Below are 18382 nucleotides of genomic sequence, written 5' to 3'. Positions count from 1 at the left end.
CAGGCCAGAATATCTAAAAAAAATAAAAATAAGCTTGAATCAAACCGAATAGATCATTTACAATGTAGAATGACAACAACTACCAAGGTGTAAAAATAAAAATATACTGAATGCAGTTTAAATTCAGTCCTTGAAGCAAATGATCCCTGATCCTTGAAACCAAGTTCTCTCCTGACACACTGATGTACAGTGGAGAGTCGTTCAGGATCACATAGGTCGGCTGAGAGACGATTTTGTAAATTTGTTTCTGCAGTGAGCTCTTGTTGTCAGCACTGCCATCAGCTGCCTGCCACAGGAGGTTATATATCATGGCTTCGTAGAGCATTATGCAGGCAAATAGGCCTATTCAATAGCATGACTACTGGCAAGGGTAAACCAAACTACACAAATGTGTGATCCCTTAACAAACCTGATGCACTCATATATGCATATGATGCAATTATAATGGTTTGAATAAGTCAATGTATACATCCCTGAAATATGCTTATTAACAAAATGATGTAGTATCTTCTATAGAAAATTCAAACCACAGATAAGATCTTGTCAGTATCTTAATTGTTTCTCCAGTCAGTAATGAGATTAAATCAGGGTATTCTCAAAACTCATTTTGGCGTGTCTATGGCACGCTGTTTTTGGCGTGCATATGATACGCATTTTATGGCGTATTATACATACGAACCCCCCACCCCACCACCCTAAACCTACCCAAGCGCGTGTCATATATACGCCATAAAGTGCGTATCATATGCACGCGAAAAACAGCGTATCATATCCACGCCAAAATGAGTTTTGGCGTATACATTCCACGACATTGCACACTCTTACTATTTATACGCATTTATGTGTGATCGGGTTGGATTAAATACAGATAGTTTGCTTCTCAGATTTTTCTCTTTACATAATGCACATAATCTCACATAATATATTTCAACAATTCAAAAACAAAAACAAAGTTATTGACCAAAAATCAAAGATTTCAACTTTTTGAGATATGATTTTGACAATCCTTTTAAAGTGGACCATTTTTTAAAATGGACTTACCGATACTGCTTATCAATCCGTTGCTTTGCCGGTATTCTTATCGGTTCTTTTTGTTATTTATTTATAGTAAAAATAAAAATTAAGAACATAGTTAACATTGCTTTGTATAATCTGAAAATGTAAAATATCTATTTATTGAGTATCTTTTTCTCTGCCTTTTGTTGTTTAATTCACATTAAATCACATTTGTCACGGTTTATTAGACACTGCCCCTTTCAGACCGAATGCAGGTCTAATAATATACATAATATTTATAACTTTTAATGCCCATTCAAGACATAAACTGTGTTTAAGTGAATCCCCTTAAGCAGATTTAATGGTCTAGCCCTTCTCACAAGAAGCCTAAAGTACCATCATTTGCAAGTTTAAGCCACCTTGAAGTTGTAAACAGCGTCTCTTGCACATGTTATTTTGCTTTTAATAGCTCTACCTATTTTTATGAAACGTTCCACAGTGTAGTTATAAAGACTGCATTTTACAATAATCACAGATTGTGCTGATTCTGACGTTAAGTTTGGGGTTTAGGGGAACCAGTGCTAAGAGCTGTGAAGGGAAGGACGTTGTGCAAGACTGTGTATATTATGTATAATTCCTGGCAACCAAAAATTTTAAAATACAGTTAGATCAATATCAAAGTCCTGAATTGTAATCAGACTAAACGTTTGTTGGCCATCGTTGCTTATTAATCAGGGACTGTCGTGCTGTGTGTGCAATAGCGAACTCCACGTGAGAGATCGCTCTTTCTATCTGTTCTGGTTTGCAAATAGCAAAAATCTAACACATGGTTTAAAGGTGCGGTAATATATATATAAAAAAACACTAGGCCAGTGTTATATATTTTGTTCTGTTGAGTACTTACAATATCCCAAATGTTTCCATCTATTTATAAATTGTGAGAAAATTTCTATTTTAACTAAGGTCTGAGGGAATCGCCTGTCAATTGAGTCATTACCCTCGGTTTCCTGTTTTATTCTGCAGAAACGCTTTACTCTTAGCAGTGTGAACAAGTGTCACAGCAGCCACCAAGCGAACACACCGAGTAGTCATAACATCATTTTAAACACACTTAAATCTCCCAAGATGCTGCGCTCAAACTAGGTGTCATCAAACTAAGCCTTTATGAATAGGCGCCCTCTAGCGGATGGAAAGTTGCATAGTGCACCTTTAATATTATTGCTTACAGAAATAACTGACAATATATAATTTGCAATATAACGTCTATAAAGCAATTATAAATTGCATGTGCATTTTCTTCATTTCTCCAGCAGAGCCGATAGCATCAGAGCTCATTGATACTGCAGTCTTTTATAATTTACCACCGGTACTCATTACCGGGTTAATGGTGGGTCAGAATCCCTCAGATTTCATAAAGGTTACCTTAATTTGTGTTTGGAAGTTAAACTAAAAATGACATATTGTTGAGTAGAATGACAGAGTTTACATGTGTGGTATATTTGTAAATTTGTGTTTGGGTGAATTATACCTTATAAATAGGCCTACTACAGCAAGTTGAGCTGGATAATACAACTCTATATGACGAATCATATCGTTTCCAATGATACATATCGTCACATTTTATATCACAAAATAAAATGTAACAATATATCGTTACACACCTAAAAACAACAACCACATATTCTTAGTATCTTTTTCTAGTTTTCCATTAATATGTAAGCATCTCTAAAATCAGATAAATTAATCATGATAAGGAAAACTTAGATACTAAGATATAAAGGCTTGTCTTCACAGATTATTATATTTTTGTCCATTTTTATTTCACTAGGAGAAACATCTGAGACAGACGTAATACTGAAATGAGCTCTTACTCTAAAGAAGATCCTCTTACTATTAATTATTATTTTTAAATCCACTATGCTCAAAGTAATTTACCAAACAAACCCCAATCAAATCTACATTCATTAATGCATCGTCCAATAGGACTGGATATCACTTTTTGTATTACGTCAAGCTTATTGTTCATGTAAACACCCATATGAAAAAAACCTATATGTTTCATATATAGCGACCATATATGTTCCTTACTTAAATCAGTCAGAATTATCTTATATGTGTAATGTAAGTCCCATATATGTCATACACAAAATCAGACCGTTTATGGCCCATTTCATACTAAAAAGCACACAGAAAACTTTTGGGTCATGTATGAATACTGCAAAAATCTTATATGAATTTTACATGTAAAACGTATGCAATGGTATATGGTATTAGTAGAAAATACATGATATTCATATACAAATCATATAAAGTTCTTATACTGAATCATATGCTAGTCATATTAAAGTCATATAGGATTTATTTATATTTTGTGTCATTTGTTTATATGCTTTTTATACAGATTTCATATTTTTTTAATAGGGAAATGGTGTTAGCTCTTCAAGTTTATATAATATACATATAAACTACATATAATAATCATACATGATTTCAGTCAATATTACAACATCTCATATACTAACCATATATGATTTCAATCAATGACATACACAAATTTGTGATGGAAACACTTTTATTTCAACACAAAATGAAATAATAAAATTATACTCCACATGAGGAATTTACAATTCCAACTTGATAGCAAACTGAACTTTGCTCAGGAAAAAAACAAAACCCAAAAAACAACAACAAAATACATTGAACACAGTGACATGGCCATCAATCAAAGATAATGAATGGATTAGTTCACCCCAAAATAAAAATTGACTGATAATTTACTCACCCCCATCTCATCCAAGATGTTCATGTCTTTATTTATTCAGTGGAAAAGAAATTCAGTTTCTTGAAGAAAACATTCCAGGATTGTTCATCATATAATGCTTTCAGTTGCAACCAAAATGTTGAAGGTCCAAATCAACGCCGTTTCAAAGGGCTTCATAGCCTCTGCGTGATCCCAGATGAGGAATAGGGTCTTATCTAGTCAAACAATCAGTCATTTAAAAAAATGAATATACATTTCAACCTTAATTGTTCAACTTGCTCAGCTCTGCGAGGTGCCAAGGATGACGTAATCACGTGTAAATGGTCACATAGACGTAGGCAGAAGTCCCGCCCTCGTGTTTACAGAGTGCTCATGTGAAGACTAATAAACGCCCTTTAGCAAAAACACTAAATTTTCAACTTCAAAATCCTCCAATATCGTTGTTTTATCTTTTTTTTTTTTTTTTGCTAGAGGGCATTTGTATTAGTCTTCACATGAGCGCTTTGTAAACACAAAGGTGGAACTGCATTGATTTGGACCTTCAGTATTTTGGTTGCAACTAAAAACCATTACATGATGAAAAATCCTGGAATATTTTCTTCGAAAAGCTGAATTTCTTTTCGACTGAAGAAAGAAAGACATGAACATCTTGGATGACATAGGGTTGAGTAAATTATCAGGACATTTAAAAAAATCATTTAATAAAGGTCTTTTGAAGAGAAGCTATGCATTTTTTATTAAAAAAATATCCATATTTTTGACTTTAGACTAAAATATCTATCTTCTGGCAGTCAACTGTGCGGGTCTACTTACGCCAAAAGAGTGACCTCTGACCTGAAGCATGATGTATTGATGAATGCGGATATGCAGAGAATAGAGGAAAACAAAACACTGGTCATGAATTTGAATTTAAAGAGGATTCGATAAATGAGAAGCGCTTGATTTTGTTGCCCAGAGAGACGTCGAAGCTTACGCTACTCCTACATCGCATCACTCAGGTCACTCTCTGGTCGCAAGTCGTCTGCCATGAGCTGGTTATTTTAGTCAATAAGGTTATAAATATGGATATCTATATCAATTACTATATTAACTTATTTCACATAGTAATTATAGTACACATATTAAAGCTTTATTTGTTGTGTTCTGAAAATAAATGAACATCTTGTGGGTTTGGAACGACATGAGGGTCATTTTAACAACATACATTTTTGGGTGAACTAAACGTTAAAAATTGACAAAGTTTAAGAAATACTGTAATAATGTATTGCTCATTGTTAGTTCATGTTAGTTAATACATTACAATAAAGTCTCATTTGTTAACATTAGTTCAAGTCTTACAACTCAGAGTACATAAACTTCTTCAACACTTCCGCTTCAGAACTGAACCAGTCCTCATGGGATGAAACAGTCTGCGGCTGAACCTGTTCTTCTTGCGTGGTCTTCAAATGTTTTCATGAAGATCTTTCTGTGGAAGAAAAAGAAAATCTTCTTGACCACCCCATTTACATACAGGAATATTAGAAACACGTTTCATTATAATGTTTTTTTCAGTATAACAATATATTCTTATACAGTTACTTACTTTCTATTACAAAATTGTAATATTGTACATCATTTAGATTCATATATGTTGCAGTTACATGAATGCAAATGATAGAAGTTTATATTTTAGCTATATTTTAACTACATTAGAGCAATTTGCAAACTCAAGTTCACTAAAACATTAACTCTTTTAAAGTGAATTGGCACAAAATAGACTATTAATGATCACAAAAGGAACATACCGGTAAACAAATCACATTACATTTATTCTAACTTTTGCTTTTTGTCAGTGTCACACAGCTTTCACTGTGTCACACAATCGTTGTATAACGTTATCTATGCAAACCATGAGCTTTAGGGTTCAACTTAGTTACCAAATGACATAGTTAAACAACTAGAATAGTTGTTTTTGACATTTGATCATTTAGCAGACGTTTTTATTCAAAGGGACTAACAAATGATGAGACCAATCATATAGTTTAATAACTTTAATACAAATATAAGCATTTTTCACTTGTTTTTGCACGTGCGCGCAGCATAATTAGGCTTAACGTTACCTGTACGTTACCTAACACTAAGGCTGTGGCACCGACATGATAACAGAAACGAACAATTTACAAATCTTTTAGCAAATCTTGCCATTAAATAAGTTAACATTTGCATTGAGAACGACATGACAAACACAAATCTTACCTGGAGCTCGACACCTCGCGGTCCCGCTGGGAGGCAATCATATCACGAAGACAACAAGAACCCGCGATTGATTTCCTCCTGGCCGCGGCGCGTTGACGCATGCGCAGTTTGCGATGAAAGAACTAAGGCTATTTTTGTTACAGAAATCTTCATCGTCTAAGCCTAACGCTTAGAGTGAGTGTTTAATTATTATTTTTTAAATATTGCTGATATTGCTGTTAACAAATAGTTTGTATGGGTAGAACATTACGAAACAAATATATGGGAATATGCTGCAATTATATGCAAAATAGCCTATATTAAAGGAAATATAAAGGAATAAAGGAAAGATAAACTAAAGCCTTTTTTAATATAGCTACTGCAATGTATGCATATTGACTATATTTATAAAATATGGCTATATTTTAACACATACAATATTTAGTAATTAAGATATAAATAGTATTACATGTAATATCCATTAAGTTGTATCCTTTATTGTGTAGCCTTACTGTGAATTTCCCATATTAATGTGAATGCATGTACACACATAAACACTTTTACAGAATGAGTTACAACACATTTCTACTTCCCATCATGCTTTACTTCTGATTTAAAGGAGGTTAAATATATATATATATATATATATATATATATATATATATATATAACCCTTTGTAATTGTTAACATTTTCATAAGTAACTGTAATATAATAGCACTTTCTCAGTAACTGTAACGGACTACAGTTCCTTTTATTTTGTAATATATATATTCATTTGTTCAATATATTTTTGGGTATATCAGCACATGCACATCAAATAAAATGACATACATTATGATATATAAGTAAATATATTGTCACATATTTTTCTAATTGAAAGCAGCAGTTCCTCATGTATTATAAAATATTGTAATATATTTATCCTGTATATTTTTAATATGCAGTTAAATAATTTAATATATTTATCATTCACATATATAAGGAAATATTTTCTTTGCATTAGGGTTACCCATTTTTATTCGTTTTACTTGCTAATTAATTTACTAAAGTAAAATCTCACTGATTTGCAGGGGTTGTATTTAACACAATCCAGCATATTTTTTTTTTTTTACAGTGTAGGACATATATGATTGAAAATACATGAATATTGTACAATTTGTATATGTGGTTTTTGCAGCATATATGATCCTTATAGTTTTCTGTTGGAACATATAAGAATCACATATGTTTTTAGCAAGACTTTTCCATATGGGCATCTATGGGCTCATGAAACTGGAACAGAGTTAGAAAACAAACAAACACAAGCCTGGTTTGGTACAATTCCCAAGACCGCAGCTCTGGCATTGATTCTCTGGTCACCATCCAAGTCTTTTGTCTCAGTCTCATTTGTGATGTGTCGGGTCATCAACATGAATCAGGCTGTTGTGCCGCACAATGCACAGGGAGAGATTCAAGTAAAACATTTCAAGGGCACGATTTCACACTTTCATTGAAAGATTATATAAATTATAGAGGCTGTGTCATTATTTGAGTACTTGTCAGAAGATGAACTTGAGCTGAACTGTGTCCAGGATTTCTCGGAATTTGAAGGCTGTCATATTGAGAGCTGTCATATGGTATCTTATGTGTATCTTATATTCCATTAAAGTGATGCTTTGGTAAAGAGATAGCCACTTTTACCTTACAACATATAGGATATATATGATGAAGCATGTCAAGGTCATGTCCAGGTCATATTTCACCTCACAATCAGAAGACATAAATAAGAAATGATATCTGTCTCAAAGAATATGAAGCCAGTTTAGGGCCATTATACCTTAAAGGGGGGGTGAAATGCTGTTTCATGCATACTGAGCTTTTTACACTGTTAAAGACTTGGATTCCCATCCTAAACATAGACAAAGTTTCAAAAACTAATGTTGGACGTTTGATGGAGTATTTCTGTGTCAAAAATACTCCTTCCGGTTTCTCACAAGTTTCGGCGAGTTTTTTTCGAGTATGGGTCTATTTGACGTTAATAAGAGCGGAAGGTCCTTGTATGGGCCGTACGGGCTCTTCTCCCGGTAGGGTGCGCGCGCGCGTGACTAGAGCACGCTGTAAACAGTCTCTCAGCTGCAGATCCAGTCGTCCGTGAACGGCGCCGCGCTCCACTTTATTCCTATGGGTGACGTCGAGCGACTTCAACTCTTCAGCACAGCATTCCGGGAAGGCAGCGCTGCATTTGAACCGATTTGAATGCAGAAATGACGGGAAGCTTGACAACATCGTTTCAGTTGCGTCTCAAAATGGATTTACACGCCACTGCTGTCACAGGACTTTACCAAATCATACCAAAGAAGTGTGTTTCTGACGGAGCGGTCCCAGCGATAAAGCTTCGACGGTGAGTTAACTTAAACTGCTTCAAATGTCTCTGCTATTGGCTACCGTCGCATGAGTAAACATCAGTAAACGACACGATCGCGTGCTTCGTCATTCAAATGCGCTAACGGTTACTCCATTGTTGTTCTGTGTATAACGTTACAGTATGCTTGCTACTTCTAAGGTCTAGTCGCATACAATAGTCCATAAACCGAATCATGTCCTCATACAATGCGAGTAAACACACACAAATGTGGAGAGGCCATTAAATACAGTAACTTACATACCACAGAGACGGACGTCCTGCTGTTGCCGTTTCTCCTGTTCAATTTATTTCTCCCTCAGATTTGATTGTGGATCATTATCTGTATTAGCTGAGATAGATGGGTTTCTCCACGCTTGAGGACGTCACCGCTTTGCGCTCGTCATTCTTTAGCTCCGCCCACACGATACGCCTCCAGGCGCTCGGTTTTTTCCGGAAAGACTCGGTACAGCCTATATTTCTTTTATAAATATGATAAAACTAAAGACTTTTCGGAGATATGAAGGATGCAATACTACTCTATAGGTACTCAAGATTGACATGAGATTGACTGAAACTGAGTGTTTCACCCCCCCTTTAATAATTTCTCTTTAAGGTATAGACAGCATAGCCTCTATGCGGATGTCATGGGATGAACAGACGGCTCAAACTTTAGCCTGAATACTCGAGACGTGAACTAATCAATTCTGTTTGCTGTACAGAACCTATGGGATGTTGCACATGCACGGTCAACTCAAAATGAACAGTGTACTGTGAGACAAGTTTTTCCTATTTGTAGTGGAGATGAGTGGTACCCAGTGGGGTCTTCTGCTGTTGTAGCCCATCCGCCTTAAGGTTGTGCATGTTGTGGCTTCACAAATGCTTTTCTACATACCTCAGTTGTAACAAGTGGTTATTTCAGTCAAAGTTCAGTCAGCCCGTTCTCATGCCCACAGGACTGCCGCACACTGGATGTTTTTCTTTTTTCACACCATTCTTTTTAAACCCTAGAAATGGTTGTGCGTGAAAATCCCAGGAATTTAGCAGATTGTGAAATACTCAGACCGGCCCGTCTGGCACCAACAACCATGCCACGCTCAAAATTGCTTAAATCACCTTTCTTTCCCATTCTGACATTCAGTTTGGAGTTCAGGAGATTGTCTTGACCAGGACCACACCCCTAAATGCACTGAAGCAACTCACATGTGATTGGTTGATTAGATAATTGCATTAATGAGAAATTGAACAGGTGTTCCTAATTATCCTTTAGGTGAGTGTATATACATATATTAGTATTTCAATAGGTTGGTAATTTAACATTATTTCAGTTAATTAAATACAGTTATTTGCTGTGAATTTAACTAAAATCTGTAAAACCTAAAATGTTGTTACCACATTTTTTCCCTCAATAAAATGATGGCAACAACAGCAGCTGGTTTTTAGTCATAATTTGAACAGGGATTTCTTTTCTTTTTTCTTTTTTCTTTTTACAGTGCAGACTCCTTTATGTTTACAGACAAATGTCTGTTGATGCAATGATTCAAATACTAAAGGTGGACGCTTGTATTTCCAGAAGAAATCTACCACTACCACTCAGAATATAACACATTATTATCAACTTACCATTGTGGATCGTTTGTGGACATTATGGCCATTGTGGACATAATTCACCTCAATAAAGATAACTATACATGCTATTCTTGATATGAGCATCAAGGTCAAAACTGTCAAAAAAAGAGTACAAAATTGTACATTTTAAGGTACAAGTGGCCGTCACTGGGGCTGTACCTTTAACGAACACTGACTTTAGGATCATCTGGTTAAAATGAGAAGTAGATTTGAGTGTCATCAGCATAGCAGTGATAGGAGAAGCCATGTTTCTGAATGACAGAGCCTAATGATGACATGTAGATGGAGAAGAGAAGTGCTCCAAGCACTGAGCCCTGGGAAACCCCAGTAGCTAGATTATATGACTTAGACACTTCACCTCTCCATGACACCCTGTAGGACCTACCATAGAGGTAAGACCTGAACCACTGGAGAGCAGGTCCTGAGATACCCATCTTCTTAGGATTTGACAGGAGGATCTGGTGGTTGACTGTGTGTAGAGAAGTGTTGACAATGTGAGTGAGTGCAGGAGTGATTGAAGAAGAAATGGCCTGAAGGAGGTGAGTGGTTATAGGATAAAGTGGACAGGTAGTAGGGTTATTGGAAAGGATGAGTTTAAAAATATCTGCCTCGGAGAGCGGAGAGAAGGATGGAAGACTGTTTCTGTTAGTTGTTGAGATGTGCGTGTCAGTTTGTGGTGAGGAGAACTGGTTGCTGATGAGAGATGTTTTTTGTGAAAAATGATGCAAAGTCATCAGCTGTAAGAGTTGATGAAGGAGGGGGAGGAGGTGGAAAAAGAAGAGAGGAGAATGTTTTAAAGAGGGTGCGAGAGTAAGAGCAATTATTGATTTTGTTGTTGTAGTATGTTGTTTTAGCAGTGGAGACATTTGTAGAGAAAGAAAAGAGAAGAGACTGATAGAAGGTAAGGTCTTTAGAGTTTTTAGATTTCTGCTATTTCCTCTCTGCCGCCCTGAGTCCAGAGCGATGTTCACGGAGAACATCAGACAGCCAGGGGGCAGATGGGGTGGGGCGGGCTGGTCTGGATGAAAGGGGGAAAAAACTGTCTAAGGAGGATGTTAGAGTGGAGCAAAGAGTGTCAGTAGCACTTCAGTAAAACTTGTTGGGCAGGTGGAGGGAGTGAAGATGAAACCATAGGCGAGAGGGAGAGAGTGAGCGTAAATTATGCCAAAATCTAATCTGTGTAGGAGTGTGTGTTGTGTCAGGAGTCAGTATGAGGTTAAGAGTGATGAGAAAGTGGTCTGAGGTGTGTAATGAAGTAACTAAAGTGTTGCCCGTGGAGCAGTAGCGTGTGTAGACGAGGTCTAATTGGTTACCTGATTGGTAAGGAGCCGTAGTAGATACTAACTTAAAGTCAAATGAAGTCAGTAGAGTGCTGAAGTCTGCGGCTAGGTGTTTATCAAGATGGATGTGTTGAAGTCACCAAGCAGAATCAGAGGAGTGCCATCCTCAGGGAATCTAGAAAGTAACACATCCAACTCCTCCACAAAGTTACCAAGGTGACCTGGAGGACGATAGACCACTACAACATGTATTTTAACAGGGTGAGTAATAGTGATAGAGTGTGATTCAAATGAACTGGCCGATAGAGATGGTAAGGGATCGAATTTCCAATCATTTGAGATCAGTAAAACCAGTACCCCCACCCCTCCCAACAGTGACTCCCTAGGACTGAACTGATGAAAACAATGGTGTAATTGTACCCTAAGGATTAATTGTGTACCTTTAAAGGTATATTTATACATTTGTTCCCCAAGGAACAAAATTGTACCTTCACTCTACCTTTTTTTTCTGAGAGTGTGAGGTGGCGCTGTGTTCTTAATACACATACGGTATACGATATACGATAAAGCGACCTAAACTGCCTGCCCTGCAACAACTGACAAATGCACTGACAATAGCTTTCTAATTTAGGTTTAAAGCTACACTGTGTGATATTTTCCCCCATCTAGTGGTGAAACGGTATATGACCATTCAGTGAATAATAGTTTCTGTTCCTCTCAATTCTGATTTTGTTTTAACTCCTACGGTGGCCGATTTAGTCCAAGATTAACATGGCAATCCCCCTCTTCACATTCAACACGGTGCCATCGAGATTAAAACGCGAAAGGCGAAGCTTGAATTTGTGTGTCCCTCTTTGGCTAATGTACTTTCAAGATGGAGGGGCAACATGGCGACCAGCATTCGAACTCCTCAAAGTATGTATTTTCAAATTTTTTATAAACTTACGAGAATACTTTATTACTTGAAAGAAGTAAATATACATTAATGAGCACATATATTTTTGAAAGAACTAAGTGTTTTTAGCTAAGAATAAACTAAAAAAGTTACACAGTGTAGCTTTAAATAAAAGGTAATTTGGTGGATAAACATTTGTAAAATGTTTACTCATAATATTTTAAACCCACGATTGAAATACAGAACATCACAAAAATATATAAAATAACATTTTGATAAATAAAACTAAAAAAAATACCTGACCAAAGAAGAAAAGAACACTTTGAGTGCATTTACATGCACGTTCTTAAGCTGATTATGCATGAAGGGGGTCGCACAAAGGACGCCAAACTCAGCGCCACGTCTCAGGTATCCGACACCGGACGCGCATATTATATACACACTAGATCAAATTTTGAATCAACTTCTGAGAGAAGAGCTGCACGGGTGTATCTTGTAGCACAGGGTGAAATCAATATGCACATTGACTAATTGAGGGATATATAATGTCATACAAATTTAATATAAAACCTTGAAATGGCGCTCTGTGGCGCGGCAGGATTTTGAACAACTTCCTGAGTCGCCACGGACAGGCACCGAAAGCTGCCACCGGTGTGTGTACACTAATTGAAATTGAAAACAATGTGTTGCGGCCCTCCTTAAAAGGGCCGCACACCGGACGCCAAGCTCAGAACTGCGCCTTGTCTTTAAAGGGGTACTTCAGCGCTGGGAAGATGAATCTGTATTTAAACTGGGTCATTAATGTAGTAGAAAATTTGAAATTATTTTTGAATTTGGTGCTTTCTAGACTGAGAAAAGACAGAAAATGTATTTTTGTCTCATGGGGATGAAAGACTACAATTCCCAGAATGCTTCGTTGCCCTGTGAGGCAACTCCCAAAGCAACCTCTACTGAATCACTTTTACTTTCCCACCACTGTGTTTATCTTCATAGAATCAGTTCAGTTAGAGAACAGACACTACAATTAAAAACTGAAAGTGTCTGTTCATTGTATTGTGATTTAGCCGCTGAGGAAGTGTCAGCACAAACGCAGCAGGAGTCAGATTACATGCAACCTGATGAGCTGAATGAGCTCTCGTGATGAGAGGTGAGGTAAATGCGTCCATGCTCACGGCAGTAGTTCTCAGCGCGTGTTCAGTCTGGCTCGTTTTCAGTTCATGCCTTTGGAAGATTAACTTGCATAGGAATTAACTTGAGAAGTTAAAATATTCACTTTTCTCCGCCGGCCGCACCGTTTCCATGAATGCCTGAGCCGAGATGAGCTGTGAGTGCGACCCCATCCCCCATGTGCGTGTTGAAAACATGCAGATATAGCTCCCTCAGCTGGCTGTAGTCTTTAGCTTCTGGCCAAACATTTTACAGATGACGCAAATCGACGATATTTGCATCACCGGAGTAATTTTTCCAGAAATAAAATGTATAAATCTCTTGTCTCAGGAGGATATGAGAGGGAGGAGCACGATAATTTGAATATACTCCAGGGCACCCCCATGGTCGAATCCGGCTCTGCATATCGATGCATCGAATCTTCGACTATTCGGGGTCACCCCTAGTAGAGTGATTTATCCTACATAGTGCTTGCATAAAGCAAGTAGTGCATACACTTGTAGCTGTTATGTATCTTTGTAAGACGGGGTTCTCTTAAGTTCTCGTAAGTTAAGGTTAAGTTCTCTTACAAAGAGAACAAAAAAAGAGAACAAAAAAAAGAGAACAAAACAACGACAAGCAAGAGGGCTCCCTCAAAGGCCACAAAATAGGCCAAACACTGTAAATTAGGTTTCGTATTTACATATTCTGTGAATGTTTCCTGAACATCATTTGCTCTTTTAGAGCTCTGTTGCTGTTCAGACTGGTGCCCTTATGCAGAGTTTGATTGAGTGTATTGTGTTCTTAAGAAAATGGAAAGAACTGTGCAATGTTTAGTTATTGTGAACATTTAAATTAGTTTTTTTTTTCACTCTTTGCTGAAGAGTTGAGCTTGTGCTTAGGTTGTGAGTAGCTGTTGTACACACACATGCTCGTTTTCCATGATTCATTTTTTTCCCTTTTGATTTGTGAGATGAAATGTAACATGCACTCATTTTTATAAGACTCACACATATAAACCTGTTGAATGCTTAATTTCAGTGTTTTCGAAAGCCATGAATTGAAAGCTGGTCACAGTCAAACGCAGTTGCAGAATGCTGGAATGCCTTTCACAGGAGGCGAGACAGCATGGCCTCTTGTTGAGTAGCTGTCTGCTGTGATAATTTCGCAAAGCTTCTCAGGTTTAGAAAAGTGGCTTGCTTCCAGAAATAACACTTGGGGCAGAAGATATTCATTTATTTTTCATAACAGAGATTGGGGACTCTGTCACAAAGAGTGTGACGCCTCTCCAACTGATACAACAAGCGTTTCATAGTGTTTACCTGTCTAGTCAGCCCACTTCATAAACAAATGCTAGCGTTTCTGACATTAATACTTGTGGACTGTGCCATTTTACACTGACTCACAAGGCCAGGACCCTTTGGCAGATTTATTACACCTTTATAACATATCATCATGCTCTGACTCACCAATCTGGCTGGAAGCCTCGAGCGCCCCCTCCGGACACTCGCTGACATACATGATGGTCAACTGTCACCGTGGGCCTAATCCAGAGGTTAACCTCTGGGGAGAGGGGACTTTCGGTTCAAGAAGCTTTTAGGAACACATTGCCTTGAATATATTCAGCAGCTTGCTTCCATCTCTATTCCTCTGGAGCACTCGTGAATCCCTAAGTCGCTGAATGTGAGAGCCTTCCCACAGAATTGCGTGTCACTTCCTGTAACAAATAGCTTGAAGCAGCCCGTTGTGACTTGCTGGAAGTCTTCAGTATCTGTTGTCGCTTTCAGTTAGCTGATTTGCTCAGACATAGGTCTCATCTAAATTAAGGTGGGGACAAACAGAATTAAGGATGCATCAGATGCCTGCTAATGCTTTACTGGGAAAGGGCACGAAATGAGGCACGCAACGAGAAAAGCAAATGGAGGAGTTCCTTCGAGTTCCATTTCCTCATACATTATTGAACAGAGGTTCACAGTATTTCTGGGAGTGTGAAATGCAAGAGTACTTAAACAGCATTTCAGTGCCCTTCATTAAGAGTCCTTGATGGAGAGTAAAGTGCTTGTTGTCTTAATCTAATGAAAGCATAACATGGATACTCATTACTTGAACACTCATGAAAAAGAAAAAAATATGTATGGAATTTATTTTAACACTTCAACAACTGACACATGAAAAATAACTAGTAGAGGAACCAGAGGAACAGGGTCAGAAATGTATGCCCTCTTTGGATTTAAAATGGGTATTTTATTACATTTGTAGGGGCAATAATATTTTTTTTTCAATCCATCAGCTATAGATCTGTCCCTTTTTATTTTCCAACTCACCCTAAATGTGCTCGATGGGATTTAGATCCAGACATTGTTGGGGCCAGTCCATCATTTTCAATGTTCCAGCAGATTCATATCTCTGACTTTTTAGATATTTCATTCGTTTTTTCGGCAAAGTGTTCTAATACTTTTGAATCTGCAGCAATCAGGTGCAGGTAAAGATGTTTAAGCAAATTTTTATTCTAATATGTGCTTTGAGACATGAGGTAATTTAACAGCATCTTGTGATGCTTTGCAGACTCTGCTCTTCATGTGTTTTGGAAGAGGCATGGCTTTGGAACATGATCTGAAGGGATCTTATACTTTTAAAGCTAACTTGCTATTGCTAACCTCTCCAAAATTGCCTAAATTATCACGTTAATTTTCCTGAGTTACCCCTTTATTCCCCCAATATTACATATTGTTCCCTTATACCTACACATACTTAATTTATAGTTACACTATAATTACAGAAAGTCACATTAATTATGCAGTACTTTCCGGGACGTAATCTAAAGCGTTACCGGTGTTTTCCCATAGCACTGTCAGTACAGCACAGCACAGCATCTCGTTCCCGCTTTTTTAGGGAACAGGGTTACAATCAAGGAACCCGAGACATTTTGTTTTACATCTAAAATATCCTACTAAGTTGTTTTTCAAATAAATATTTCTGAATGATATCAGATTGTGTATGTGTTTTTATCATACTTGCCCTGTAACTACATGAAACAAGAGGGGTACAAGAGCCACTTTAATTTACAGCCCGCACATTCATACTTACCTTGTAACTACACAGATAATTACCCCTTAATTAAAAAAAATACTTATAAATAATTTGTTAATTTTCCTGATAGTTACACATTAATTCCCCAAATATTACATATTGTTCCCTTATACCAACAAGTACTTACTTTACAGTTACACTATAATTACCGAAAGTTATGCTGTAAATTCGCTTTAATTATGCAGTACTTTCCAGGCCGTAATCTAAAGCGTTACCTTTGTTTTACCGGTTGTGAAGTATTTGTCAAGTCAAGTCAGGTCCCCTTCATTTATATAGCACTTTTTACAATACAGAGTGTATTTTTTAAATCAGCTTTGCAGTTGTAACATACAATACAGTTGTATGCTTCAAAGCAGCTTTACAGTAATCAATTAATGGAGGAGCGATAGTACAGCAGCTCTATAAAAAAGTTATTGTCCATACATTAAGTTTTTGATCAAATCATTTCCATTGTAAAAATGTATTAGTTATTTATTCTGGGGCCACTTTCAACTAAAATAGAAAACTTTTCATGTGTTATGGCCGTTATTTTGCATGGCAACAGTGTTTAGTGGGTAGAGATTTTTTAGAGATTTTGATCATCTCAGATTTAGATTAAAGGTGTGGTGTGCAGGATTGAGTGGTTGAAATGGGTACTGCAGTCCAAGTTCAAAATATTGGAGAGTGTTGTATTTCTGAGAAACAAGTATAATTAAGCATGTTTACTACATATCTGAAAGCATATTATGGTATTTTTATGCGTTAGTAAAGTAAAAAGCACCCCCCCCCCCCCCGTCTTGGTTTGGGGGGGGGGGGGGGGGGATACATGGGGTGGAGGGGTGGGGAGAGATACATGTTACTAATACATGTTCTTTTTCATTTTGGTTGCATTTTTGCTCCAAGCCCGTTTATTTCTGGCCCTGGAGAGGAACAAACTCCAGACATCACACAAAATCAATAATGTGAAAACAAAATCAAGAACTGTGCAAAGAAAAATATCGCAATGAAAGTAATAATTCAAGAGAGAATGGGACTAAAACATAAAACCCACTTTCAGTGCAGACCTATTAGAGCAGAAAGAAAGAAAGGACTATATAGAAATGCTGCTGAAATGCATTACTTGAATTCCCAAAATGAACAAACAAATAAACAACATCAAAAAAAAGTTTTTTTTTTTTTTTTTTTTTAGATTTGTAGATGCGCATTAGTGCCAAACCAACATAGTGCATAGTTTGTCTAGTTGACAGCAGTTATGAACTGCCGGCTCAAAATAGCTGTCTATATATGGGGCCGAGCACGGAGGGGGCCCGTGATTGGCAGAGGAAATGATTGACAGTTGATTTGGGAGCACCTAACTGGGTGCGCATCCAGCAGTCGCAGTACGAGAGCGGCTTGATCGTCTCATGCAAAGCGACAAAAAACTTGTCCGGTGCTTTTGCTGCTATATTAAAGTGATAATGAGCATCATGCATCTGCTTTATTTATTTGAATTTAATATAAACGCAACAGATATACAAATAGATTATTAACATTACTTAAGTGCTGCAAGGATATCTTCTTATCTGAGCTGTCCTGGATGCGGTCTGTCACTGCTCGTCAATGTCAAAATATTTGAGATGACCAATCAAGTTAAAGTAGGTGGGCTTTATGTTCACAGAAGCTGCTGAGTGCGAATTTGCACTACGCTTCAGTAAACATTAAGCAAGTTGTGACTAACTAGTCTAAATGTGTCATATGTGACAGCAGTTTTATAATAGAAATGTTAAACAATGAAAAGACTATCAGCCAGAGCTCAGTTTTAGGAGGGGAAGAGACAGGGCAAGAGAAGGAGACTGGTAGAAAGCGATAACATACTGATTATCTGTCATAAATCTCAGATAAATCTCAGAGTTTTCTGAGTTTCTCATGTTTTCTTGGGGGACCATGCCACTCCCAAAATTGCTCAAATGTAGGACCTCACTGGTTTGAAAACTCTGTAAGACAGTTGCATCCTCAGAAGTTGTTGCTTTT

At 37.2% G+C, this 18382-nt stretch overlaps 1 long non-coding RNA gene across 1 annotated transcript; it reads right to left on the bottom strand.

Annotated features, from left to right (window-relative positions):
• Positions 1 to 3550: 3550 nt before the first annotated feature.
• Positions 3551 to 6559, bottom strand: LOC137092395 (uncharacterized). The gene is made up of 2 exons (XR_010908269.1): positions 5993 to 6559; positions 3551 to 5222 (listed from the first exon to the last, which is right to left on the bottom strand). It is a non-coding gene; the product is annotated as an uncharacterized lncRNA (long non-coding RNA).
• Between the last annotated feature and the right edge of the window lie 11823 nt (positions 6560 to 18382).

This window comes from Pseudorasbora parva, chromosome 11 (genome assembly GCF_024679245.1).
Source record: "Pseudorasbora parva isolate DD20220531a chromosome 11, ASM2467924v1, whole genome shotgun sequence".
In the NCBI taxonomy this organism is placed as follows: Eukaryota; Metazoa; Chordata; class Actinopteri; order Cypriniformes; family Gobionidae; genus Pseudorasbora; species Pseudorasbora parva.
This window is presented reverse-complemented; position numbering and strand designations above follow the sequence as displayed.